Source organism: Pleurodeles waltl, chromosome 9 (genome assembly GCF_031143425.1).
Source record: "Pleurodeles waltl isolate 20211129_DDA chromosome 9, aPleWal1.hap1.20221129, whole genome shotgun sequence".
In the NCBI taxonomy this organism is placed as follows: Eukaryota; Metazoa; Chordata; class Amphibia; order Caudata; family Salamandridae; genus Pleurodeles; species Pleurodeles waltl.
Genome location: NC_090448.1, coordinates 1,020,777,531 through 1,020,804,649, shown reverse-complemented (window position 1 = coordinate 1,020,804,649; position 27,119 = coordinate 1,020,777,531).

The window sequence follows — 27,119 nt, the reverse complement described above, 5'->3', positions numbered from 1 at the left end:
TGAAGTGAGAAACCATACACCATCATGCTGTGTTGGACAGAATAATGCTTCCTCAATGGATATCTAAGTCATCAAATAGTGGCCGCAAAATGTTGTCACCATGCAATACTAAGACATATAACAGTGCACACAAATCTAAGCAAACACTCCAAAAACTGCATGAATTAAGGTATCTGAGTTTACATCCAAATAGGTAATCATGCTGAACAGTGTCACAAATGAACTATGTGATTCATGAAGATGATACTACAAGAGTGCTTACGACAACTCATCTTATAAGGGTGTCCTTGAACATCACACTGCAGTCAGACCTAAAACTGTTCCCCCAATACCAAATCTGGAAGTACTGTTTGTGACTTAGAAAACATACTTATTGACAACAACACGTTGGGATCCATATTAACTGTGATTGGTGGTTGCAACGAATGGTGGCTCTGGGGTAGCTGCCAATCTTACAGCTCAGTTGGGATTTGTTCGTAGCATAGGACACAAATGTAATAGTACAAAATTCATGTACACTAATGCCAAGGCCATGATCAACAAGCATTTAACACATACTGTAAAGGGTTCACTATATATTTATTAAATGGTAATCATAGAAGAGGAAACTGAGGGAAAAGTCTTACCTACCCTAATCTACCCTGACTACTCAGTACCCACAACTGTCCCTAACTAACCTAACCTAAACTTACTTATCACATGTAACAAAACGTTCTAAACATCAAACCCCACCCCCCTTATGAGAGGGGACACATGGAGGACAACAGATACTAACCTAAACACATACTATACTATCCTAAACAAATATATATATACATATATTTTTTTTTAAACACAGAAGAACCCCAACATAGAACCCCCACCCACCCACCCACACACTTAATAAGTAAAAATAGAAAGATTCAGGGCCCCTCCCCCTCTAACACTAACTAAACAAACAGCCTATTCTAACCTAACACTTAGCCCCCTAAGCCCACTAAGTATGAGAACAAGGAAAGAGGAGGGAGGGGAGGGATTCATGTCCATGTCCAAAAGTGTAGAGGTTGGCCCTCTGTAGGGTCTTCTTTATGGACTGCACACGCCTGTTCATATGTCGAACATCACGCTGCAGGTGACTGATTTTCCGTAGCACATGGTCCATTTTACATTCCATTGCCTGGAAAGCTGCAGGGTCAACTGTAGCAGCTGGGGCAGTCTGGGTACCGGCGGAGGAGGTTTGTGGGCATGCAGAGCCAATGACTGTGGGCTGCCCTTAAGGTGTTGCACTGCTGGGGCCTGGAACAACTGCAGACGTTGGGACAACAGTCTCAGATGTGGGTGGTGCCACCTGGGTGGAACTGGTGGTTGTGCTGGTGGTGACTGTGGTGGGCAAAGTAGGGCCACCCTGTGCACTTTAGCACTGGTTAGCTGTGGTAAAGTGCACAGAGTCTAAAAGACAGCAAAAACAGTGTCCAAAAAGTGGAGGGAGGCAAGCAAAACGTTAGGGGTGACCACCCTAAGGCTGTCAGGTCTAACATTACCCATCTTGTAGGTTTTGGATGTGCTATGTGTGATATGACCTTTGTAGGCTGGCCTGCCATGTACTTCTTCAGGGACATTTAATGATCTGTATGGTGATATGAACTGTTACAAGTACAGTAGATGTACTGTCTGATGTACTTCTTGTGCCATTTCACACAATGCAGTTCCTAATGTAAATTGTTTGCCTTTGTCTTCACAGCTGCGAACATGACACCCATCCAGGTCAGTGAATTCCAGAGGCGGGCCATGAGATACCAGCATATCCTGCTGGTAGAGTCGGGGTTCAGGAGGATGGTCCGTAGATACCGGAATGAACGGGCCTCCGGAGCATGGAGGGCTTTCACTGAAAATCATGGTGGGGCCCTGTTACGGGGGCCCCTGCAGTGCCCATGCCATTGGCATGGGCACTGCAGGGGCCCCAAGGGGCCCCACGACACCCCATACCGCCATCCTGTTTCTGGCGGTCAAAACCGCTGCGCCGCCATGGAGGATTCCCCAGGGCAGCGGAAAACCGGCGGTACACCGCCGGTTTTCCGTTTCTGACCGCGACTGTACCGCCGCGGTCAGAATGCCCTTGGGAGCACCGCCAGCCTGTTGGCGGTGCTCCCGCGGTCCCCGGCCCTGGCGGTCCATGACTGCCAGGGTCGGAATGACCGCCTTTGTTTGCTTTTTAAAGACTTAAGACACTTTGGGGGTCATTCTGACTCCCGCCGGCCACGGTAACCGCGGTGCCGGCGGGAGCCGCCAGAATACCGCTGAGCGGTCAGAAGACCGCCGCGGTTATTCTGTGTTTCCCGCTGGGCTGGCGGGCGACCGCCAGAAGGCCGCCCGCCAGCCCAGCGGGAAACCCCTTCCCACGAGGAAGCCGGCTCCGAATGGAGCCGGCGGAGTGGGAAGGGTGCGACGGGTGCAGTACCACCCATCGCGATTTTCAGTGTCTGCATGGCAGACACTGAAAATCTTTTAGGGGCCCTCTTACGGGGCCATTGGCATGGGCACTGCAGGGGCCCCCAGGGGCCCCGCAACACCCCTCACCGCCATCCTGTTCCTGGCGGTCAAAACCGCCAGGAACAGGATGGCGGTGAGGGGGTCGGAATCCCCATAGCGGCGCAGCAAGCTGCGCCGCCATGGAGGATTCCTCAGGGCAGCGGAAAACCGGCGGGAGACCGCCGGTTTTCCGTTTCTGACCGCGGCCATACCGCCGCGGTCAGAATGCCCTTGGGAGCACCGCCAGCCTTTTGGCGGTGCTCCCGCGGTCGTTGACCCTGGCGGTCAATGACCGCCAGGGTCAGAATGACCCCCTTTATATCACTTTTTAGTGATATCTCTACAAATTCACATTGCAACTTTATTCGTTTTGACCTACAATTATCCTGATAAATATTATTTTCTAAACACTGTGTGGTGTATTTTTGTGGTGCTATATGGTGGTATTGTATGATTTATTGCACAAATACTTTACACATTGCCTTCTAAGTTAAGCCTGACTGCTCGTGCCAAGCTACCCGAGGGTGGGCACAGGATAATCTTGAATTGTGTGTGACTTACCCTGACTAGAGTGAGGGCTTTTGCTTGGACAGGGGGTAACCTGATTGCCAACCAAAAACCCCATTTCTAACAGGTAACAACTGGCATTAACTTGCCATCTGAGTTCTGCCAGTTGTCAGCTAACAATCATGCTGCACATCCTCCGCCAATGCATGGGCTGAAGATGTCAGTGCACGGGATGGAAATCTAAAGCCACATGGTCTGCAAGTTGTAATTGGACTTGCTAGTATAGTACTCATATGCCATACCTCAGTGTGTATACTAGGTTCCGACCAAACATTCACTTATTCACATGTATGTGTAACATACTGGTAGCTTCAATCCTAGGTACCCTATTCACAAACCCATGCCTGTGTTTGGGGGGGGGGTGGAGAAATAACAAACAATTCCAAACAACATGGACACCCAGGAGTGTATAGAAAGCTCAACACATGTTTGGCTCTACACACACACACCACAGGTAAGGTCTATCAACAATTAGGAGTCAGCAAACCCTTGACCAATCCTAGCACCACACATGTCAGGAAATGCAGACCTTGGTCCACATCATATACTTCCAGTAAGGCATGACTTAGAACAGACACAGGGTTGCAAGAACACCCATGATCATGATTTGCATGCACACCTAGGCCATTGCACTCAAGTTCCACATACATGTAGCACTACATGTGGAAGTACATGCTGCTAGGAAGTTCAACCTACAGTTTAATAAGTACTTTGGTGAATAGGGAAGCAGAAGTCTGTTGGAAAGCGATTTGCTGTACCAATCTGGGAGAATGTGGGTCTGACAGGCAGACTAAGGGGGTCATTCTGACCCTGACGGTCATGGACCGCCAGGGCCAACGACTGCGGAAGCACCGCCAACAGGCTGGCGGTGCTTCCGGGGGCATTCTGACCGCAGTGGTACAGCCGCGGTCAGAAAAGGGAAGCCGCTGCCCCAGGGAATCCTCCACGGCTGCTCTGCAAGCAACGACCGCCATGGGGATTCCGACCCCCTTCCCGCCAGCCTGGTTCTGGCGGTTCTCACCGCCAGAACCTGGCTGGCGGGAACGGGTGTCGTGGGGCCCCTGGAGGCCCCTGTAGTGCCCATGCCACTGGCATTGTCACTGCAGGGGCCCCCTAACAGGGCCCCACATTAATTTTCAGTGTCTGCGTGGCAGACACTGAAAATCGTGACAGGTGCAACTGCACCCGTCGCACACCAGCAACTCCGCCAGCTCCATTCGGAGCCGGCTTCCTCGTTGCTGGTGCTTTCCCGCTGGGCGGGCGGGCGGCCTTTTGGCGGTCGCCCGCCAGCCCAGCGGGAAAGCCAGAATGACCGCCACAGTGTTTTGACCGCGGTACGGTCTTCTGGCGGTTCCCGCCAGGCCGGCGGCTTCCGCCGCCGGCGGGGGTCAGAATGACCCCCTAAATCTGAGATGAGTTCCAGTGCGACTCTTGTTGATACAAGTCTTATCCACATGACTCACCGCAGTTCTCATTGCGGGGCCTACAGGAAGGACCTACAATCCCTAGATAATACAATAGGATAAGCATTGGCCAACACAAAAATTTTGAGAAACTGAAATCCCACTCATGGAACAAGACAAATGATTGGCCAGCGCATCACACCTTGCTATGTGTTCAACACACAGGAGTCCATCACACATCGCCAGCAAACACAACACATAACAGACATATCAACACTTACTGGAGTGGTCGGGGTCCTCAAATGTAGCCACCTCTCCCACAGTGTAGGGTGCCGGTCCACCTGTAAGGCATGGAAGGAAGAAATGTGCCTAAAATCTGTGCACTGACCACCAATTTCAAAGACAAAAACAATGTGTAAGCTGACATAAGTAATGAAAGCCATTCAGACATGATGATACTGCATCTGATATATCACGGCCAACATGTACATAGCATGGGTCTCCTGTGACAATTACACACATATCTATACACATGCAGTGGCCCTAACTATCATGTGGTGGCAAACATGCTCCTTTATTAGTGAGCAGAAATAATAATGGCGTGTAATCGTCTCATCATGTGAATCCAAGAGAGACATCCATAGCCTTGTTACTTGAGGACTGCATTACCAGTCAAACAGCCTATGTGGCCATGACACATTTATGAAATATAGGTACAATGTACAGAGGGGCAGGGACTTTTGTAAGCCCTCATGTTGTTACATTTTCTTCATTTGATGTGGCCCAGCAATGGTGATTTGCACCTAACATAGAGATATGAACCCATGTGCATATCTTTGGACTGCCTTGTATGAATGTGAAGTCAATGTGTCCAAACCTTAGATGCAAGTCATTGTGGAAATGAGAGAAGACATGTGTTAGTCATACATGTAGCAACATCCGTTGTGTGCACTTCCAAGATTTTGGATAACGTAGACACCAGAAATGTAAAAGCATGCACCAGATAGATGGCAGACACTGAATATTGAATATACACTGAGGTATCACAAAATGTAATTTTCACACATTTATTAATCCGCAATGTTCCTGTAATTGTGTATATTCAAGGCCTACATTGGTGTGACGCAGTTAATATCAATGCCATGTGGCCCCCTGAAATGGCAGCTGCCTGACCTGTAAGGTGGGACAAGGGGATATGAGGTAACTGCGCTGGCATTGTACACTGTGGCGGTGGGAGGCCGAAGACTGCGGCGCAATCCAGCATTGGTTAACATTGGACCCTGTGGGTCCGAGGAGCCAATGACGATGTATGCCGGCGGTGACGGTACGCACCGCTACGCGGACGTGACCGCCACTTTCTGTCTGTTCACTCACTTGATACCTGACCTTCAACAGGAGAGGACCTACACTGCAAGTGCTGCTGTGACCTCTGTCTGGAAGCCACAATGGCTCATGTGTCTGGGTAAAGGGCACCTGCCTTCACTATGTGCGTCAGGGCAAGGGTGGGAACGTGGGCCAATGAGCATGGTGGTCCGGACGGGTAAAGAATTTCCTTTCCCCCTTGTTGGACCTGGCTTTTTGACAGGGACATCCCCAAACTTTTTGCCTCCTTCCTCCTATTTTTTCTGACCTGTTGTTGTTGGCTTTTGACCTCTGAGCACTTTACCACTGCTAACCAGTGCTAAAGTGCATATGCTCTCTGTGTAAATTGTACTATTGATTGGTTTATCCATGATTGACTATTTAATTTACCTGTAAGTCCCTAGTAGAGTGCACTACATGTGCCTAGGGCATGTAGATTAAATGCTACTAGTGGGCCTGCAGCACTGGTTGTGCCACCCCCCTCAGTAGCCCCTTAACCTTGTCTCAGGCCTGCCATTGCAAGGCCTGTGTGTGCAGTTTCACTGCCACTTCAACTTGGCATTTAAAAGTACTTGCCAAGCCTAGAACTCCCCTTTTTCTACATATAAGTCATCCCTAATGTGTGCCCTAGGTAACCCCTAGAGCAGGGTGCTGTGTAGGTAAAAGGCAGGACATGTACCTGTGTAGTTATATGTCCTGGTAGTGTAAAACTCCTAAATTCGTTTTTACACTACTGTAAGGCCTGCTCCCTTCATAGGCTAACGTTGGGGCTGCCCTCATACACTGTTGAAGTGGCAGCTGCTGATCTGAAAGGAGCAGGAAGGTCATATTTAGTATGGCCAGAATGGTAATACAAAATCCTGCTGACTGGTGAAGTCGGATTTAATATTACTATTCTAGAATTGCCACTTTTAGAAAGTGAGCATTTCTTTGCACTAAAATCTTGTTGTGCCCTTCAATCCACGTCTGGCTAGGTTTAGTTGACAGCTCCTTGTGCATTCACTCAGACACACCCCAAACACAGGGTACTCAGCCTCACTTGCATACATCTGCATTTTGAATGGGTCTTCCTGGGCTGGGAGGGTGGAGGGCCTGCCCTCACACAAAGGACTGCCACACCCCCTACTGGGACTCTGGCAGACAGGATTGAGCTGAAAGGGAACTTGGTGCATTTCTTAGAGACTCTTTGAAGTCACCCCCACTTCAAAGGCACAACTTAGTATAAAACAGGGCCTCTGCCCTACCTCACTAGACACTTGCTGGAGAAGAAACCTGAACCAGAAACTACATCCTGCCAAGAAGAACTGCCTGGCTGCTCAAAGGACTCACCTGTCTGCTTTCTACAAAGGACTGCTGTCTTGCTGTTGCCCTGCTGCCTTGCTGAACTCTTGTCTGGCTGTGAAAGTGCTCTCCAAGGGCTTGGATAGAGCTTGCCTCCTGTTCCTTGAAGTCTCAGGACCAAAAAGACTTCTTCCTTTCACTTGGACGCTCCGTGCACCGAAAATTTCGACGCACAGCTTGTTTCGCGGCGAGAAAAACGCCGCACACCGACGCTGATCAACGCGACGCTCTCGGGACGATCGAGACTTCGACGCACAACCTCGCAAGGACAACGCCGCCCGACTTTCCAGGAGAAATCGACGCGACGCCTACCGTGAACGCGAAACTTTGACGCACGGCCTCGCAAGGACAACGCCGCCCGACTTCCAAGGAGAAATCGACGCGACGCCTGCCGTGAGACCAAGATTTCGACGCACGGCCTCGCAAGGACCCCGGCGCCCGACTTCCAAGGAGAAATCGACGCGACGCCGACCGTGAGTTCGAAACTTCGACGCGCAGCCCCGCAGAACGACGCGCAGCCGGAAAAATAGCAGGAGAATCCACGCACAGACCCGGGACATCTGGTAATCCCCGCGATCCACAAAAAGAGACTGTTTGCGCGCCGGAAAACGATGCCCGACTTCCCCGCGTGGAAAAGAACGACGCAAGTCTTTGTGTGCTGAGGAGAAATCGACGCACACATCCTTTTTCCACGCATCTCTCCGCCTGTGGCCCTCTGAGGAGATTTTCCACCAGAAACCAGGTACTTTGTGCTTGAAAGACACTTTATTGCATTCTAAAGACTTAAGACACTTTATATCACTTCCCTGTGATATTTCTACAATTTTCCATTGCAACTTTATTCTTTTTGACCTACAATTATCCAGATAAATATTATATATTTTTCTAAACACTGTGTGGTGTATTTTTGTGGTGCTATATGGTGGTATTGTATGATTTATTGCACAAATACTTTACACATTGCCTTCTAAGTTAAGCCTGATTGCTCGTGCCAAGCTACCAGAGGGTGGGCACAGGATAATCTTGGATAGTGTGTGACTTACCCTGACTAGAGTGAGGGCTTTTGCTTGGACAGAGGGTAACCTGACTGCCAACCAAAAACCCCATTTCTAACATTGGTGATCAGCGGTGAGGATAGGACTTGTGTTTGTGCAGTGACATACAGTAGCTAAGTATTTCACTACCTACCCACAGTTGAAGGTCAACTTGATTTTTCATCTCTTTTGACTTTTGGTCTCTGATGTCCTCCTGGATATACTATTGATATTTTGGACTTTGGATTTTGGTTTTTACTGGTAAGATCCTATCAGAATGGGATCGCTTACCTACTTATTCTTTTTGCCTACTGACCACCTCACTAAGGCTGACCTAAGGAAGCTTTGCAGAGAATATGGCCTTCCTGTAGCAAAGAGATCTACTAAAGCAGAGATGCTACATGCCTACATAGTCTGGGAGGAAGACAGATGGGCAGAGAGAGAGGCAGCAAGAAACCAAATGACTAAGTACCCCTCAGAGGAGGAGGAGGACGACTCAGATGAGGAAAGAGACCCAGTGAGAAAAGAATGGCTCATGGCTCAAGCACGGTGGATGGAAGAGCTAGATGAGTTTCTTGAAAGGGCTGAGGCAGCAAGTCTCTTAGCCCTGGAAGAAGAAAAGATTGCAGCTCAAGAGCTGAGCTGTAAAGAGCTGAAACTGGAGGCCGGAAGGGCTGAGTCCAGTTCAGATGGTGGCAGCAAAAATCTTGCATCTAGTAATGCTGAAGAAGGGCACAAGCCCAGAGATGTGGTGCCCAACTTGAAGAAGGGAGTTGACACACCCCGGGTGGTTCAAGGGTATGAGGTAGTTCCCGTTATGCACAGGGTCCCTGAGGAGGGTTGGGGAACTGGCAAAGGGAGTCATATTCCTACTGGGGGGAGGGACACTTTACTGACTCTAGCAGAGAGTGACAGAGAAAAGGGTTCCCCCCTGGTGGACGTCCTGGATATAGAGTGTAGAGACATCCCAGAAGAGTATGGGTTGAGTGTCAGGGACAGACAGAAACTGTCTCACCAGTCTCAAGAGGGTGATATAGAGTGCTTTTCCAAGGCTGAGTTACTAGGTGGTTGGGTGAAGGGTACTGTGGTTAATACATGTGAAGGGCAGAGTGATGTAATTGCTGGAGAGCATATGTCTGGTCCTTATTTTCCAGAGCTACGCCAACACCAGGTGGAGTGTGAGTTCTCTGACCCCAGGGAACTTACAATGGAGGCAGACTTCTGGGCGAGTACCAGAGAGTCTGAAGAGGCATTTGGGGGTGCTCCTGAAGGGAGTGGTCTAGGTGGTTCCCAACCGAGTAAGGTGGGAAAGGATTGTAGTGTCCCAGGTAGGTCCCAGGTCCTGGAGGGTTCCATGAGGGAACACCAGGAGGGAAGCCTAGTCTGTACCGTAGGGCCACCTTTTGAGGGAAGTCCCGCAGTGTCAGAAGAACTTGGGGGGGTGACTGTAACCAGCATCCCACCAGTTCTGGTGTCTGGCAGTACCCCTCCTAGTGAGGGGGTGCAGAAGTCCAGACATAGGGTTGAGAGGGGGTGGCCGACCCCAGTGGAGGATCTTGAAAGTCAGGGGTCAGCTCTGAGAGCAGAGCCCCCCAGGAATGACCCAGGTGAAACCGTTTCTGGTTTGGGGGAAACCCAGACTCTGCCGGATGGGCAGAGGTCGGGAGACCTGCGCCAACCAGACTCTTGTGTGGCCCTTGGGGACGGCGTGTCCCTTGTGGGGGGTGAGAGTGCCCCCCAGGAAGTCCTGGCATGCCAGGCAAAGGTTCAACCTCAGGGTGGTGACTCTGGGTTGGATAACCGGGTTCAGAGGTTAAACTTTGACCTGGTGGGGGGTAGATGTGCCCCCCAGAAAGTCCTGGAATGCCAGGCAATGGTTCAACCTCAGGGTGGTGACTCTGGGTTGGCTTACCAGGTGAAGAGGTCAAACTCTGACCGGGTGGGAGGTAGGTGTGCCTCCCAAGAAGTCCTGCTGTGCCAGGCAATTGTCCAACCTCAGGGTGTTGACCCTGGGTTGGATGGTCAGGTTCAGAGGTTAAACTCTGACCTGGTGGGGGGTAGGTGTGCCCCCCAGAAAGTCCTGGCGTGCCAGGCAGTTGTCCAACCTCAGGGTGTCGACTCTGGGTTGGATGGCCAGGTTCAGAGGTCAAACTCTGACCTGGTGGGGGGTAGGTGTGCCCCCCAGAAAGTCCTGGTATACCAGGCAAATGTTCAACCTCAGGGTGGTGACTCTGGGTTGGATATCCAGGTTCAGAGGTTAACCTCTGACCTGGTGGGGGGTAGGTGTGCCCCCCAGAAAGTCCTGGTGTGCCAGGCAATTGCCCAACCTCAGGGTGGTGACCCTGGGTTGGGGAACCAGGCTCAGAGGTTAAACTCTGACCTGGTGGGCGGTAGGTGTGCCTCCCAGAAAGTCCTGGTGCGCCAGGCAATTGTTCAACTTCAGGGTGGTGACCCTGAGTTGAATGGTCAGGTGCAGAGGTTAAACTCTGACCTGGTGGAGGGTCAGTGTGCCCTCCAGGAAGTCCTGGTGTGCCAGGCAATTGTTCAACTTCAGGGTGGTGACTCTGAGTTGAATGGGCAGGTGCAGAGGTTAAACTCTGACCTGGTGGGGGGTAGGTGTGCCTCCCAGGAAGTCCTGGTTTGCCAGGCGGTGATCCAGTCTGAGGGTACAGACCCTGGGCTGGAAGACCAGGTTCAGGGTGTCCCCCCGGACCTGGAGGGAGGGGCTACTGATAACAGTGCCCCTACCATGTTGTCTTCTGAGGAGGCCACTCCTAGTTGGAGGGTGCTGGACCCCAGAAGGGAGGGCAGGGGGAGGGAAGCCTCACCCCGGGCCCTAGTCCAACCTGAAGGTACAGGCCCCAGGTTGGAGGGCCAGTGGCAGGTTAACAGCCCTGCACTGGTGGAGGAATGGTACAGGGTGACTTCTGTAAGCACCCTGACCATGTTGGACTCTGGGGGTACCGCTCCAGGAGGGAGGGTACAAAGCCCCAGAGGGGAGGACCAGGTTCAGGCTGTCATCCCTGACCTGGTGGAAGGGAGAGTGGTTAAAGGGTGCCCAGCACCTGGGGCTACCGCCCCCCACTCTCCACAGCCACAGTGGTTGGAGAGCTTTGAGAGGCCTGGGGCCTGGCTCTCATCCCTGGCAGCTGTCAGTAATCACTGTGGCTTGCTGTCCGGGTGGACAGAGTTATCCCTGGGGAGGGGACAAGTGTCCCACCCCAGGGGTAGAGTGGGCAACACCACTATGTTGGTCATGGGGGTACTATCCTGCTCCTGGGATACATCTGTGAGCAAAGTAAGGTTAGGTGCTGCACAGATGGGATCCGCAGGAAAGGAGAAAGGTTCCCCATGGATGGGCTTAGTGGGCCCTGAGAGTATGGACAGAGGGATCCAATGGGAGTCAGGAAGGCGAAGAACTGGAGCATGCCCCTGCTGTTGTGGGCCTGGGTCCTTGTTCTGTCGCCTCAAACAGGGAAGTACATCAGGATAGTGATTGTTCTCCCCTGGCTTTAGGCTGGTGGGGGGTCATGTTGGACCTGGCTTTTTGACAGGGACATCCCCAAACTTTTTGCCTCCTTCCTCCTATTTTTTCTGACCTGTTGTTGTTGGCTTTTGACCTCTGAGCACTTTACCACTGCTAACCAGTGCTAAAGTGCATATGCTCTCTGTGTAAATTGTACTATTGATTGGTTTATCCATGATTGACTATTTAATTTACCTGTAAGTCCCTAGTAGAGTGCACTACATGTGCCTAGGGCATGTAGATTAAATGCTACTAGTGGGCCTGCAGCACTGGTTGTGCCACCCCCCTCAGTAGCCCCTTAACCTTGTCTCTGGCCTGCCATTGCAAGGCCTGTGTGTGCAGTTTCTCTGCCACTCCAACTTGGCATTTAAAAGTACTTGCCAAGCCTAGAACTCCCCTTTTTCTACATATAAGTCATCCCTAATGTGTGCCCTAGGTAACCCCTAGAGCAGGGTGCTGTGTAGGTAAAAGGCAGGACATGTACCTGTGTAGTTATATGTCCTGGTAGTGTAAAACTCCTAAATTCGTTTTTACACTACTGTAAGGCCTGCTCCCTTCATAGGCTAACGTTGGGGCTGCCCTCATACACTGTTGAAGTGGCAGCTGCTGATCTGAAAGGAGCAGGAAGGTCATATTTAGTATGGCCAGAATGGTAATACAAAATCCTGCTGACTGGTGAAATCGGATTTAATATTACTATTCTAGAATTGCCACTTTTAGAAAGTGAGCATTTCTTTGCACTAAAATCTTGTTGTGCCCTTCAATCCACGTCTGGCTAGGTTTAGTTGACAGCTCCTTGTGCATTCACTCAGACACACCCCAAACACAGGGTACTCAGCCTCACTTGCATACATCTGCATTTTGAATGGGTCTTCCTGGGCTGGGAGGGTGGAGGGCCTGCCCTCACACAAAGGACTGCCACACCCCCTACTGGGACTCTGGCAGACAGGATTGAGCTGAAAGGGAACTTGGTGCATTTCTTAGAGACTCTTTGAAGTCACCCCCACTTCAAAGGCACAACTTAGTATAAAACAGGGCCTCTGCCCTACCTCACTAGACACTTGCTGGAGAAGAAACCTGAACCAGAAACTACATCCTGCCAAGAAGAACTGCCTGGCTGCTCAAAGGACTCACCTGTCTGCTTTCTACAAAGGACTGCTGTCTTGCTGTTGCCCTGCTGCCTTGCTGAACTCTTGTCTGGCTGTGAAAGTGCTCTCCAAGGGCTTGGATAGAGCTTGCCTCCTGTTCCTTGAAGTCTCAGGACCAAAAAGACTTCTTCCTTTCACTTGGACGCTCCGTGCGCCGAAAATTTCGACGCACAGCTTGTTTCGCGGCGAGAAAAACGCCGCACACCGACGCTGATCAACGCGACGCTCTCGGGACGATCGAGACTTCGACGCACAACCTCGCAAGGACAACGCCGCCCGACTTTCCAGGAGAAATCGACGCGACGCCTACCGTGAACGCGAAACTTTGACGCACGGCCTCGCAAGGACAACGCCGCCCGACTTCCAAGGAGAAATCGACGCGACGCCTGCCGTGAGACCAAGATTTCGACGCACGGCCTCGCAAGGACCCCGGCGCCCGACTTCCAAGGAGAAATCGACGCGACGCCGACCGTGAGTTCGAAACTTCGACGCGCAGCCCCGCAGAACGACGCGCAGCCGGAAAAACAGCAGGAGAATCCACGCACAGACCCGGGACATCTGGTAATCCCCGCGATCCACAAAAAGAGACTGTTTGCGCGCCGGAAAACGATGCCCGACTTCCCCGCGTGGAAAAGAACGACGCAAGTCTTTGTGTGCTGAGGAGAAATCGACGCACACATCCTTTTTCCACGCATCTCTCCGCCTGTGGCCCTCTGAGGAGATTTTCCACCAGAAACCAGGTACTTTGTGCTTGAAAGACACTTTATTGCATTCTAAAGACTTAAGACACTTTATATCACTTCCCTGTGATATTTCTACAATTTTCCATTGCAACTTTATTCTTTTTGACCTACAATTATCCAGATAAATATTATATATTTTTCTAAACACTGTGTGGTGTATTTTTGTGGTGCTATATGGTGGTATTGTATGATTTATTGCACAAATACTTTACACATTGCCTTCTAAGTTAAGCCTGATTGCTCGTGCCAAGCTACCAGAGGGTGGGCACAGGATAATCTTGGATAGTGTGTGACTTACCCTGACTAGAGTGAGGGCTTTTGCTTGGACAGAGGGTAACCTGACTGCCAACCAAAAACCCAATTTCTAACACCCCTGTACTATTCTCTAGGTCAGCGCCCACCAGAAGAAGGCTATTTGGCGTGCCATCGTCAAGGACGTCCAGACCCTGGGGGTCCACCACAGACGGAGCACCCACTGCCGTAAAAGATGGGAGGACCTGTGCCGCTGGAGCAAGAAGACAGCGGAGGCCCAGCTGCGGATGGCTTCCCAACATGGGAGGGGTGCCCGTTGCACCATGACCTCAATAATGTTCCAGATCCTGGCGGTGGCGTATCCAGAGTTAGATGGGCGCTTGAGGGCATCACAGCAGCCACAAGGGGGTGGGTACACTCTCACTCAGCTGACTCTGCGCGCATTATGAAGTGTCTGGGTGGGGGAGGTGGGCAGTGGGTTCCCCTAGGCCAGGGCGATCTTGGTAGGCAAGGTCCCTTGTGTGGCAGGCTCTGTGGCACCTCAACCCCACTAGTGCTTAGTGCCATCCATACCTAGTCAGGCTCCTGTGACTTCCAGGTGTGCAGCAATCGGGCTTAGGCCTTGTACCCCATGGGCATGTGATTAATCTAGGAACTATAAGTGCATGGCGTGGTGCAGAGGGCTGCTGTGTCTGTTGTGTCCGCCAACGATGGTGGTGTTGCATGCACTGAACATGTCTTTCTCCTGACTCCCCCCCCCTTTTTCTGGTCTCCCTGTTCTTGTCTGCAATAGCATCATCCGGTGGAGGAGCATTGGCACCGGAGCATGAAGTAGCTGCATCCCACTTGGCCCTGGAAGATGAAACAACGGAGTCTGAAGCCACCAGTGGGACAGAGGGTGAGGGGAGCTCCACGGCGGGGGCAGGAGCAGAGACCAGCGACAGCGACTCCTCCTCTGATGGGAGCTCCCTTGCGGTGGCGGGCCCCTCGGTGCCCCCCACATCAACAGGTACAGCCGCCACCCCCCCTACCAGCACCGCCCTCCCAGCAGCCCCTCAGCGTGTGTCCTGTGCCCGCTCACCCAGGAGGGTGGGCATCTCCTTCTCCCCAGGCACCTCAGGCACCTCAGGCCCTGCCCCAGTCAGCCCTGCTGCCCTCAGTGAGGAAGCTATTGACCTCCTGAGATCCCTCACTGTTGGGCAGTCTACCATTCTGAATGCCATCCAGGGTGTTGAGAGGCATTTGGAACAAACAAATGCATACCTGGAGGGCATTCATTCTGGCCAGGCAGCCCAACAGAGAGCATTTCAGGCTCTGGCCTCAGCACTGATGGCAGCCATTGTCCCTGTGTCCAGCCTCCCCCCTCCAACCTCCTACACCCAGACCCAATCCCCTGTACCTCAGCCTATCCCAAGCACACCATCAGACCAGCATGCACACACATCAACACACAAGGGTGGCTCAGGCAAACATAAGCACCACACAACCCACAGGTACTCACACAAGCATCATACCCATGCACACATACCAACATCCACTTCCCCCACTGTGTCCCCCTCTTCCACGTCTCGCTCCTCCCTCCCAGTCTCGTCTCCACTCACACCTGCATTCACTACATCCTCAGCCACTACCTCCATAAGCAGCACGCCCATCACCACACACCGCTCACATGCACTCACCACCCCCACTACCATTCACACATCCCTAGTGTTCTCTACCAGTGTGTCTGTGAACCCTCCTCCCAAAGTACACAAACGCAGGCACACACCCACCCAACAGCCATCCATCTCACAACAGCCTCCACCCAAATTCAGCAGACGTCCACCTCCTACAACAACTACCTCTTCCTCCACTCCCAAACCCCCTCCATCTACCCTTCCCAGTGTGTCTAATAAACGTTTCCTGGCTAACACTGACCTCTTCCCTACACCTCCCCCCCGTCCATCCCATAGAGCCAGGCTTACCAGGTCCCAGCCCAGCACCTCAGCCACCACATCCCCACGCACAGTGGTGCCAGCAACTGCGGGGTCATGGAGTGCAGCAACCATCAGGGCTGCCAGTGTGCCATGGAGCGAGGGCAAAGACATTCCGCCACCTGCTGATGTGAAAAAGGTGCCCACATCCCGGAGGGAGAAGCCGAAAACACCTGCCACCAAGGGGTCAGGGAAAACGAAAGGGGATAGTGGCAAGACAGCTGTGCTACCATTAAAGGTGGGGAAGGGCCAAAAACTGAAGGGCAGGTCAGGAGAGGGCATGGTGGCACCGACTGAGGGACCAGTGTCACACCTTACGTCCACGCCAACCTGTATGGCCCGCACCGCCACCACAGACCCCGCCGCAAGAACTGCCGCGACTGACACTACCGAAAGCACCGCCGCGACTGACACAGCTGCAAGCACCCCCAGTGGCCCCACAAAGTCCTCAGACAGTGGCACCACCGCAGACATGGCTGCCATCCCCAGTGGTCAGTCGTCCGAGTCTGGTGGTGAGTTCCAGGACCCTGGGCAGCTTCCATGAAGCATTACTGTCATCACAGTTGTCACCTGCATATGGAATGTGAAGCCGCAGCAGTGTGGCGTATGTCTCTGCCTCCATGGCGTATCATGCTACCTGTACCTCTGCAATCTCGTGGCACACACACCCAGGCAAGTGTATTGTTCCGGCCACACTGCATGTGGAGCACTCTGGGCACTAAACCCCCTCCAGAACTAGTGGAGAAATACATCCATTACCTCAGTCCTTGGCAGGATGAAGCACTCTGGGCGCAAAGCCACCTCCAGAACCAGTGGAGTATCACATTCACTACGTCAGTCCTTGGCAGGATGAAGCACTCTGGGCACAAAGCCCCCTCCAGAAGCAGTGGAGCATCACATCCACTACCTCAGTCCTTGGCAGGATGACGCACTCTGGGCACAAAGCTCCATCCAGAACCAGTGGAGTATGACATCCACTACCTCAGTGCTTGGCAGGATGAAGCACTTTGGGCAACAAGCCCCCTCCAGAACCAGTGGAGTATCACATCCACTACCTCAGTCCTTGGAAAGGATGAAGCACTAAGTGGACCATGCCCCCTCCAGAACCAGTGGAGTATCACATCCACTACCGCAGTCCTTGGCAGGATGAAGCACTCTGGGCACCAAGCCCCCTCCAGAACCAGTGGAGTATCACATCCACTACATCAGTCCTTGGCAGGATGAAGCACTCTGGGCACAAAGCCCCCTCCAGAACCAGTGGAGTATCACATCCACTACCTCAGTCCTTGGCAGGATGAAGCACTTTGGGCACCACAAAGCCCCCTCCAGAACCAGTGGAGTATCACATCCACTACCTCAGTCCTTGGCAGGATGAAGCACTCTGGGCACAAAGCTCCCTCCAGAACCAGTGGAGTTTCACATCCACTACCTCAGTCCTTGGCAGGAGGAAGCACTTTGGGCACCAAGTCCCCTCCAGAACCAGTGGAGTATCACATCCACTACCTCAGTCCTTGGCAGGATGAAACACTCTGGGCACCAAGCCCCCTCCAGAACCAGTGGAGAATACATCCACTACCTCAGTCCTTGGCAGGATTAAGCACTCTGGGCACAAAGCCCCCTCCAGAAACCAGTGGAGTATCACATCCAGTACCTCAGTCCTTGGCAGGATGAAGCACTTTGAGCACAAAGCCACCTCCAGAACCAGTGGAGTATCACATCCACTACCTCAGTCTTTGGCAGGATGAAGCACTCTGGGCACAAAGCCCCCTCCAGAAGCAGTGGAGTATCACATCCACTACCTCAGTCCTTGGCAGGATGAAGCACTCTGGGAACAAAGCTCCGTCCAGAACCAGTGGAGTATCAAAATCCACTACCTCAGTGCTTGGCAGGATGAAGCACTTTGGGCACCAAGCCCCCTCCAGAACCAGTGGCGTATCACATCCACTACCTCAGTCCTTGGAAAGGATGACGCCCTCTGTGGACCATGCCCCCTTCAGAACCAGTGGAGTATCACATCCACTACCGCAGTCCTTGGCAGGATGAAGCACTCTGGGCACCAAGCCCCCTCCAGACCAGTGGAGTATCACATCCACTACCTCAGTCCTTGGCAGGATGAAGCACCCTGGGCACAAAGCCCCCTCCAGAACCAGTGGAGTATCACATCCACTACCTCAGTCCTTGGCAGGATGAAGCACTTTGGGCACCACAAAGCCCCCTCCAGAACCAGTGGAGTATCACATCCACTACCTCAGTCCTTGGCAGGATGAAGCACTCTGGGCACAAAGCTCCCTCCAGAACCAATGGAGTATCACATCCACTACCTCAGTCCTTGGCAGGAGGAAGCACTTTGGGCACCAAGCCCCCTCCAGAACCAGTGGAGTATCACATCCACTACCTCAGTCCTTGGCAGGATGAAACACTCTGGGCACCAAGCCCCCTCCAGAACCAGTGGAAAAATATATCCACTACCTCAGTCTTTGGCAGGATAAAGCACTCTGGGCACAAATCCCCCTCCAGAAACCAGTGGAGTATCACATCCACTACCTCAGTCCTTGGCAGGATGAAGCACTTTGGGCACCAAGCCCCCTCCAGAACCAGTGGAGTATCACATCCACTACCTCAGTCCTTGGCAGGATGAAGCACTCTGGGCACAAAGCCCCCTCCAGAACCAGTGGAGAAATACATCCACTACCTCAGTCCTTGGCAGGATGAAGCACTCTGGGCACAAAGCCCCCTCCAGAACCAGTGGAGTATCACATCCACTACCTCAGTCTTTGGCAGGATGAAGCACTCTGGGCACAAAGCCCCCTCCAGAACCAGTGGAGAAATACATCCACTACCTCAGTCCTTGGCAGGATGAAGCACTCTGGGCACCATGCCCCCTCCAGAACCAGTGGAGACTGTTATCCACTTGAGAGACTGTGGCTTTGCACTCCCCAGGATACAGCAGTGGGCAAACCACCCACTGGAAAGACTTGAGAGACTGTGGCTTTGCACTCACCAGGACAAAGCAGTGGGCATGGAGCCCCCTCGTGTAGCAGTAGCGTCGTGCATTCATCAGGCTGATGTGCCCCCCTCCCCCTCCCCTGAGATGCCTGTATATTTTCTATCTGATGCCAGTGTTCTCTCCGTTTGGAGTCAGGTATCATGTGTGGGCCTCGCCCATGCATTTTGGACCCAGTGATCCACGGACAATGATTGGTGCACTATCCAGACTTGTGTAGTTGCTGTACATAATTGTATACACTGGATTTTGAATTTTGATAATGATGTTTCACATGATTACATTTGTTCAAATCATTTCCTTTTGTCCTTGCGTTATTCCGGGGGGGGGGTATATGTAATGTTGCAGCATGTATTTGTGTGTATGGTGTTGTAGGTGAGGGTGGGGGTGGGGGTGTTGCGTGTTGCGTGTGTGTGTCACTCTCTTTCCCTCCCCCTCCCCTGTGTTGTAGGTGCTGTACTCACTGTGGTCATCGCCGCCGTCGTTGGAGCTCCTGATAGAGGAGCAGGAAGACCATCATCAGCAGTATCTGCAATTCGGGCTGCATGGTGTCCTGCTTCCTCGTGGGATGAGGGGAGGTGAGTGTTTTCCCTTCTGTGTACTGTTTCCGGAGTGTTTTTATTCGCGTTGGTCCCCCCCCCCCCAGAAAAGGTGGCAGATAGGCCTGTTGTGATAGGGTGGGCGGTACATTGTCTCCTGCCTGTCTGTTGGCAGTGTCCGCCACGCTGTTTGTTTGTACCGCCGTGGTGGTCGGAGTGTTAAAGTGGCTGTCTATGTTGGCGGTTTCCGCCACGGTCGTGATTTAATTTAGTTTACCGCCAGACTGTTGGCGGTATTACCACCGCTTTAACACTGACCGCCAGGGTTGTAATGAGGGACTAACTGTCTCTACAAAATGGCTGCTGGACACACAATCAAAGAATAACAGCAACAGCCAGCAAGGAAGCATTAGAGAACAAAGAACACATGTAGGGCTATGGCAAAAACCCACGGGCTGGCAACAAAAAATGGCTACAGGCCACATGGTCAAATAGCAAGCAAGGAGGCATGGTTAACAAATAACACATTCAGGCCCATGGACACTGACTACGCAAAATGCCCCCCCCGGCCATGAGGTATGGAGAATGTTGGCGTATGATAAACACTACAGTGGCCATAAAAAGAAGGCATGGTAACATTGAAGAAAATACTACCATTCATTCAGCAATACCAATGATAAAAATTAGGTGAGCTACAAAAATTCTACAACACATATCTTCCTAAGGCATCAAATATTAACCCACCAAAATACATTTTTTGCAGAAAAAAACACATTTTTAATTCAATCCATTGCCATCCTTGGCCTAAATGATGTTTTAAAACAACATATACCACAGAAACAGTTGTTTCATGAACCGAAGAATAGTACTGGCTGTATGGCCCATGGGCAGTCTAGGCCACATAGTAAAATAAATGAATAGGACACATCGAACAAACATGGAGAAAGTATACTGAACTGTTCATACTTTTCCCCTTACAAAAGATAAGAATTTAAATGTAAAATTGTAACTAGGTCCCTACTGAAACTCCTGGCCTAGTACAACCACAATCAAATTTACAAATTTAAGTACAAATAAATACTGGTGCATGCCTTCTATCAAACACACAACACCATTATACAAACCTTTTTCAATCTTTTTCAACTTACTTGTGATATCACAAAGACAAAGCCCTTAAATTCCATGGGATATATGCAGCAGGAATTGCAGGCAGAGAGAATGGTCCTTCCACCTCAAAATCCAAATGAAAAGTGACCAGGAGATGGACAAAGCATTGGAAGGGGTCTATTGGACAGGAAGAGGAAGTTGGAGTCTCTAGGGCTCTTACTGTTGAAAAAAAGTAAAACAAAAAATGTTTTTGCACTAATAACCTAACCATCTGCTGGAGTAGAATATTTCACTCAAAAACATACTTTTGAGTAGATTTAGCTGCTTCTTGAGTAGAAAATCTGTTTTAGATGCAGCCATGGCCTCTCACACTCACCAGCATCATGAAAATGGCACAGGAAGGCTTTGTGGCCACCTGAAGCTGTGTGAGTGTACAGAAAATCTTGTGTGTGCTCTCTAGCGGCTGTCAAATCTCATGTGTCAAAAGTAAGTTTTGCACAAACCATTGGAAAAATAATTCTGCCATGCGAGAAATTTAGAGGGGACTCTGCCTTACAGGCTTACACATGTAGCACAGAGATCCTAAATTCTGCCACCTCTGTGAGTGGAATTTTATTTCCACCTATAGCTAGTGCTAACCTGCTGCCCTCTTACCTAGGGAAGGGGAACTGGACCTGCAACTTTCCATCTTAAACCCAGGACCACAGAGTGACTCCAAGGGCTTGTCTGCTGGACTCCTGATCTGAGTCCTAGGGACATAACATGCTCCCCACAGCCCGTGGATCTATCTACAACAAGCTTGTGACTGTCTAGAGGCGTATCTCAGGTCCTGGGCCCTTGGAAGTGGTTTCTGGGTGCGTGAAATAAAGCTTATGGGCTCTTTGTGACTGCAAGTAGGTCTGTTAGTTCCAGAACAGCACCGCTCGTCCGAAGAGTTCGCATAAGCCACCACAAGTTTGTCTCTTTGTACATCATGCATTGCTGCTCATGAGTTTCCAGTAAGTGAACCAGTGCCTGGGTGTGCCTCAGGTGTGACTGAGGCATTCTTGTTATAAAAATAAATATGCAGTGCAAAGCCAACTTACCTCCTGTGGCCACTAGTATGAAAATCACAGCACTGGGCTGTTTTTTGAGGGCTCTAATTTGCATGTTGTGGTTCTACTGTGGTTCCCACGAAGTGCAGGGGTACTACCAACTGCCTAAGAGTATTTGGCATGCTGTAGATATACAGCAGTTCCCACAAGAGTGTTTGTAAAGGAACCTGCACTATGTTTCCTGCTGTCTTTCTATTATGACCGTGGGAGAAGCCTGCCAATTGATATAAGCATTCTTAAAGATAGAGGCCCTCATTATGGAGGCTGCCCGCAAATGTCATTCCCCCACAGGCCGCACAGCGGCCTGAACTCCGCCGGCCCTAATCTGGTGGCAGCCTGGCAGTGTCAACGGTTGGACTGTGGCAGCTCTGCCACGGTTATAATGTGGCGATCGGACCACCATGACCATGGCGGTCTGACCACCACCGTGACCCTGGCGATCTGGTGACCGCCAGGGTCATAATGACCTCCAGAGTCTTTCTTCCTGGGCCCTGAAGTGCAGGAATCCTTTGTGGGTGGTTATTTGAAGGAAATACTGTCACACACATGTTTTTGATTTAGAATGTTTTATTGATAATGCTGGTGATAAGCAATGCCGTGTTTACCATTATAATGAATGCATTTGAATATGATTATTGTTCCTGACAATTTTAATGGTGGTGAAATGTTGAAACATGACATGTGATCCCTTTAACTAATGTAGTGCCACACTGCAAAGCCAGTAGACCTTCCTTATTGAAAAGGACACCCCCTTATATTGTGATGTTGCATCTGGTATAGCTGGAGGGTATTGTGTTGCTAGGGTTCAGGACTGTTTAAGGTTGACCTGTGATTTAAGAGTGTTACCAAATGTATTTACATCAAACTGGGGTACATATTTGTACATTAATGGGCAGTATGTGTTAATGTATGGGTAATAAAAGTATGTTTCCTTTTTAAAAGTAAAAGCATTGACTGGACAATGATTTATTGATTGTTGTTCTTGTGTACCACTGGGCTGGAATTACTATCCCACACCACCCCACTTAAGTAGGCCATGGACTGCTCTGCTTTCTACCATAAGAGAATGAATTGCTGCAATGGGTTATTCCATTGCCAATAAAAAGATAATCACAGACTTATTACATGTGAAGGACTCACATCCTTGGCAGTAAATAACCGAATTTCTTGCATTCAGTAACTGTTGTAATATTTATCACACATGACAAAATCCAACTCCACTGAGTTGGAATGTATCAGACCAGTTGACGTTGGCTGCCATTGCTGAAGCATGAAAAGTCAGTCAGGCACTGTGGATGGTTGCTGTTCGAGTTTCTAGTTGGTAGTCGTTGACTGCTCTTCCTGCTGTAGCCCAAGGCACAGACCTACGCTGCAGAGCTTCACTGATGGTCGCTTTGGTGTGAACACAGGTCTTCACCAAAGCTTTGTGGTGGTGGTCAGCACAGGTGGCAGACTCTTGGTGTAAAAGGGCCCATTTGCAGTCACAAGAAGCCTAAAATACAGGATTTTATATTTTCCTTCTTGGGAGATGCTTGGACTGATTAAATGTGAAGGTCCAGGGCCTAACAGGCACCTCTTGGTGATCAGAAACTCATTTCAGCAGAGTCCAGCTGAGGTCAACAAGGCTCAGGCAGGTCAAGTTGCAGGTCCAGGCAAGTCTAATTTCAACAGGTCAGTGAAGCAGTTGCAGGAGACCCCTGGAACCTGTTATATTCCTCTAGCTTACACAGGAGGTCAGACTACTGACCTTTAGAGTCCCTCAGGTTAGCCTGGGATGGGGCTAGGTTGCCCAACGTGCACCAAAAAACATCTCTTTTAGTGTTAAATATATGTAAACTAAGTAGGATGGAATTCACATATTAGTTAACATTTTTCATGATGTGACCTCTTATACCACCACCCCCAATAAACCTCTTTCTAATATCAGTATGACCTGGTGGTAATTCCATCACTCTGTAAAAAAGCATGTACTGACAGAGTATTATGTTTTTAATATCGACCTACAAAAATATCAACTCTATGTAGGTAAGTATGAATAAAACCCTTAGATTTATTATTCTTGACACCATTTCATATATACCTTGCAGATATAGAAATAAACTACTTAAAGTGAATGAAAGAATAGATTATTAATCAGTGTTGGATATTTACTACTGCCGTTTAGTCAGTTTTAGCTAAGTGCCTCACAACAGTAACCATCCATGTCTGTTATTGCTTCACAATTACGAAGAATCAAAAGCTAAAAACAGTTTTTAAAGCAATTGCCTTATGGTACGTAAAAATAATACACATCGAGGCAACTCTATTTTTAATTACATTTCATTTCTGAGTAACATATAATTTGCTAAAAAAAACTGTGCTGCTGTTTACATTTGTAACAAGCAAAACAATGACTAGGACAAAACAAGGCTATTTGATGCTCTGTTGGTAATAACTGTTTTCACTGCACTAAAAGCAAAACAAAAATAAAATAGAAATTAAACCCATGAACATAGGGTTTTGTAATTTTTATTAATACTATACCTTATCAAGTACTGTATTCTTGTACATATTCAAGCGCATATTTATGAGCGTTTTTTTCCACCATTGTGCCTAACATTTTGACACATCAGCGGTGAAAGCACTATTCCAAATCCATGAGACGTCCCATTTGCCAAAATGTGTTATTTTAATATGTGTGTCAAACAAAAGCTGTGCCTAAACTAGCTGTACCACACAGAAATGTAAATTTGTAAGGAAGGCATTCCCCCACAAAATATAGTGGAAAACTAATGTAGTGATATTTCTGAGTTTGGCAATGATTGATACAACGCATGGACGCGCACGCTGAAATGCTTAAAGATGTTAGTGACCCAGGTATAGGAAATGATGCAGTGGCTGTGCTATAAATACCAGAACATCCAAAAACAGTTTGGCAAGCTCAGCTACGCCATGGAGGTCCTTAACCTGCAGCTCGTGCCGCAAGAACACCACCACCATAGAAGCAGCGAAGGAGGAGGGAGCCCGTGTTCTGGCAGTGCATCTCACTCATCAACTCAGGAAGAATGTGGTGATAAATATCTAAAGGCTCAGAAGGTAGTTCTTCATATAATTACTTCAGAAATGTGGGCCAAGTCTGCTGCCACCAACTGTAAGGCCCACCAACATTCCTCCCCAGGTGAAACTGATGACTGTGCTACACATGCTGGCCTCTGGGTCATTCCAGGTCACAACAGCAAGAGTGGCAGGAATATACCAGGCATCTTTTTTTGTCTTCTTTCCCACTATCCCGGATGCCATCATTTGCCTCACACCCCCAGTACCTCCCCAAGACACAACAACAGATGGAAACCAAGCAAGGCTTCTATGCCTTTGCAGGGTTACCACATGTCTTGGATGCTATGGATTGCATGCATGTGCAATTGATTCACCCAGCAGAAACAGCACACCTGTTCCCAGTAGAAAACATAAGCACGCCATCAATGTCCAGGCCATCATGGATCATCTGGTAAGGTTTACCAATGTGCTTGCAAAACGCCCAGGGAAGCGCTCACGGTCCCTACATCTTCAGGCACAACATCATTAATGAGTGCTTCCAGAATGGGTGATATGGGAATGGCCTACCTGTTGGTGAGTAAATCTGAAGTATACAATACATCAGCTAAAATGTAGAAATGTCGGCCAGAATAGCCATCTCTGTGTCTGTTGATGGAGCTAGGGGCATATGTAAAAGGGGTGTGCCTCATACCTGCACCATGCATCATGGTACATGTGTAATGCAAATCCCTGAGTCTGATATGTCAAGATACACAAAGAAACTTTGCATGGTTTTAAATGGAAAAATATTTTGGACAAATGCAACCCTGTGCGATATTGTGCTGCATCACTGTGTGCAAGGAAGTTGTTCCATGTGTGTTGAATGTTGTGTTCGATTAAACTTCTATAGCTGATGATGTATGTCATGTAAACGAAACAAGGACAATCTAGGAATGCATCCAAAAAATAGGGCCCCAGCTGTTGAGTAAGAAGGATAAATAACTGTTGTCCCTGAAGTCACTACAGGGTCATATGTGTCCCACATTCTATGGCACTCATAAATAGTTGACTATGCCTGTAAAGATTATTTATGTTCAGGAATGTGTCCCTTCCTGCACAAAGACAATACTACATGCAACACTGGCATCCTTGCACCATGGTCTAAGGGTGCCTATGTTTATGCAAGGCAGTCCATTGTGTGCCTGTGCAGAGTGAAAGGGCAAGATTGCCTTGTTTGGAAAAATACTGTGCATTACTGCCCTTTTCAAGTGAGGCAGTGCAGCGTAGATAGCTGACTTGCAGGAATGCATGTGCCATGTTCCTAAATATCTGTCCCCTAGTGTCATGTGCACACTGTGGGATCACTATACAGCAACATGTAGCTAGTGATTCACATATGGACATTCCCTCACTAATCTGTCAAAGTCAGTAGCTATAGAACTTCTGTGAGTGGTTATGTTTTTTCCACTCTGTGTGAATGCACTGAAGCATATCTTCGACACTGGTCAACGAATCACATCAAAAACCATGTGTATGCTGGACAAGTACATATCAGTATAAAGGCTACACAATAGATAAGTGTGAGATGAGTGTTTCCTCAATGGTGTACCTACTCTTGGTATAAGTCAATGGTTCACAAATTCAATGGTGTAATAACAAATACTGTAGGAATGAATAAGTGTAGCACACATGGCAGTATACTGCAAAGTCCATGTGTGTCAGGCAATGTAAGTGTAGGCCCCAGAAATGTAAAAATGTCAATATTAGGTAACTTTGTGACACCAACAGTAGAAAACACACATATGTCTCAGCCATACTGACAGTCTAGGTACCCACATACACATAGGTATTAAGCCAAATTTACATATGTAAGCAACATGACAGATAACAAGTTTGTGGTGTACGTTGCCCAAATAAAAAGCATATGAATCCAGCAATTTGAGATTCACAAAGTCTAACACAATGCTGTCAAACATGTCCTAAATCAGTCATGGACATAGATTCAAATGCAACCGGTAAAAGCATCACAGTTTACTCAGGATACACAAGTCAAAATTCACTGGGCACGGCAGTGATTACAGAATCAAGCCATAGAAGCAGCGAATCCCCTCCATGTTAGAGTCATACAGACACATGATAAAAACCAAAGTATTGTGTCCAGGTTTATAGTAGACAGCTACTTATAACAACATCGATGTGTCCCAAATAAATATGGCCAACATTGCAAGTCCTATGTGTGAAACTAAGTGCACCATTCCAACTTTTCTGTCTGAAATAAATAGCTGAAGGCTGAAAATACATTGAAGAACAATCCATGTTACATGTTTGAAACACACCACAAGTATGCATCAAATTCACATACTAAAGTAAGTGTACAATTAAACGGTTGTGTCAATGTCTTTCAGGCCAGCAACAACAGCAGTGGTTTTACATGAACATATGTATGTGGGAGTGTCAAACATGTTGGCAATGCCACCTAGGGAGAACCAAATAGCAAAACATC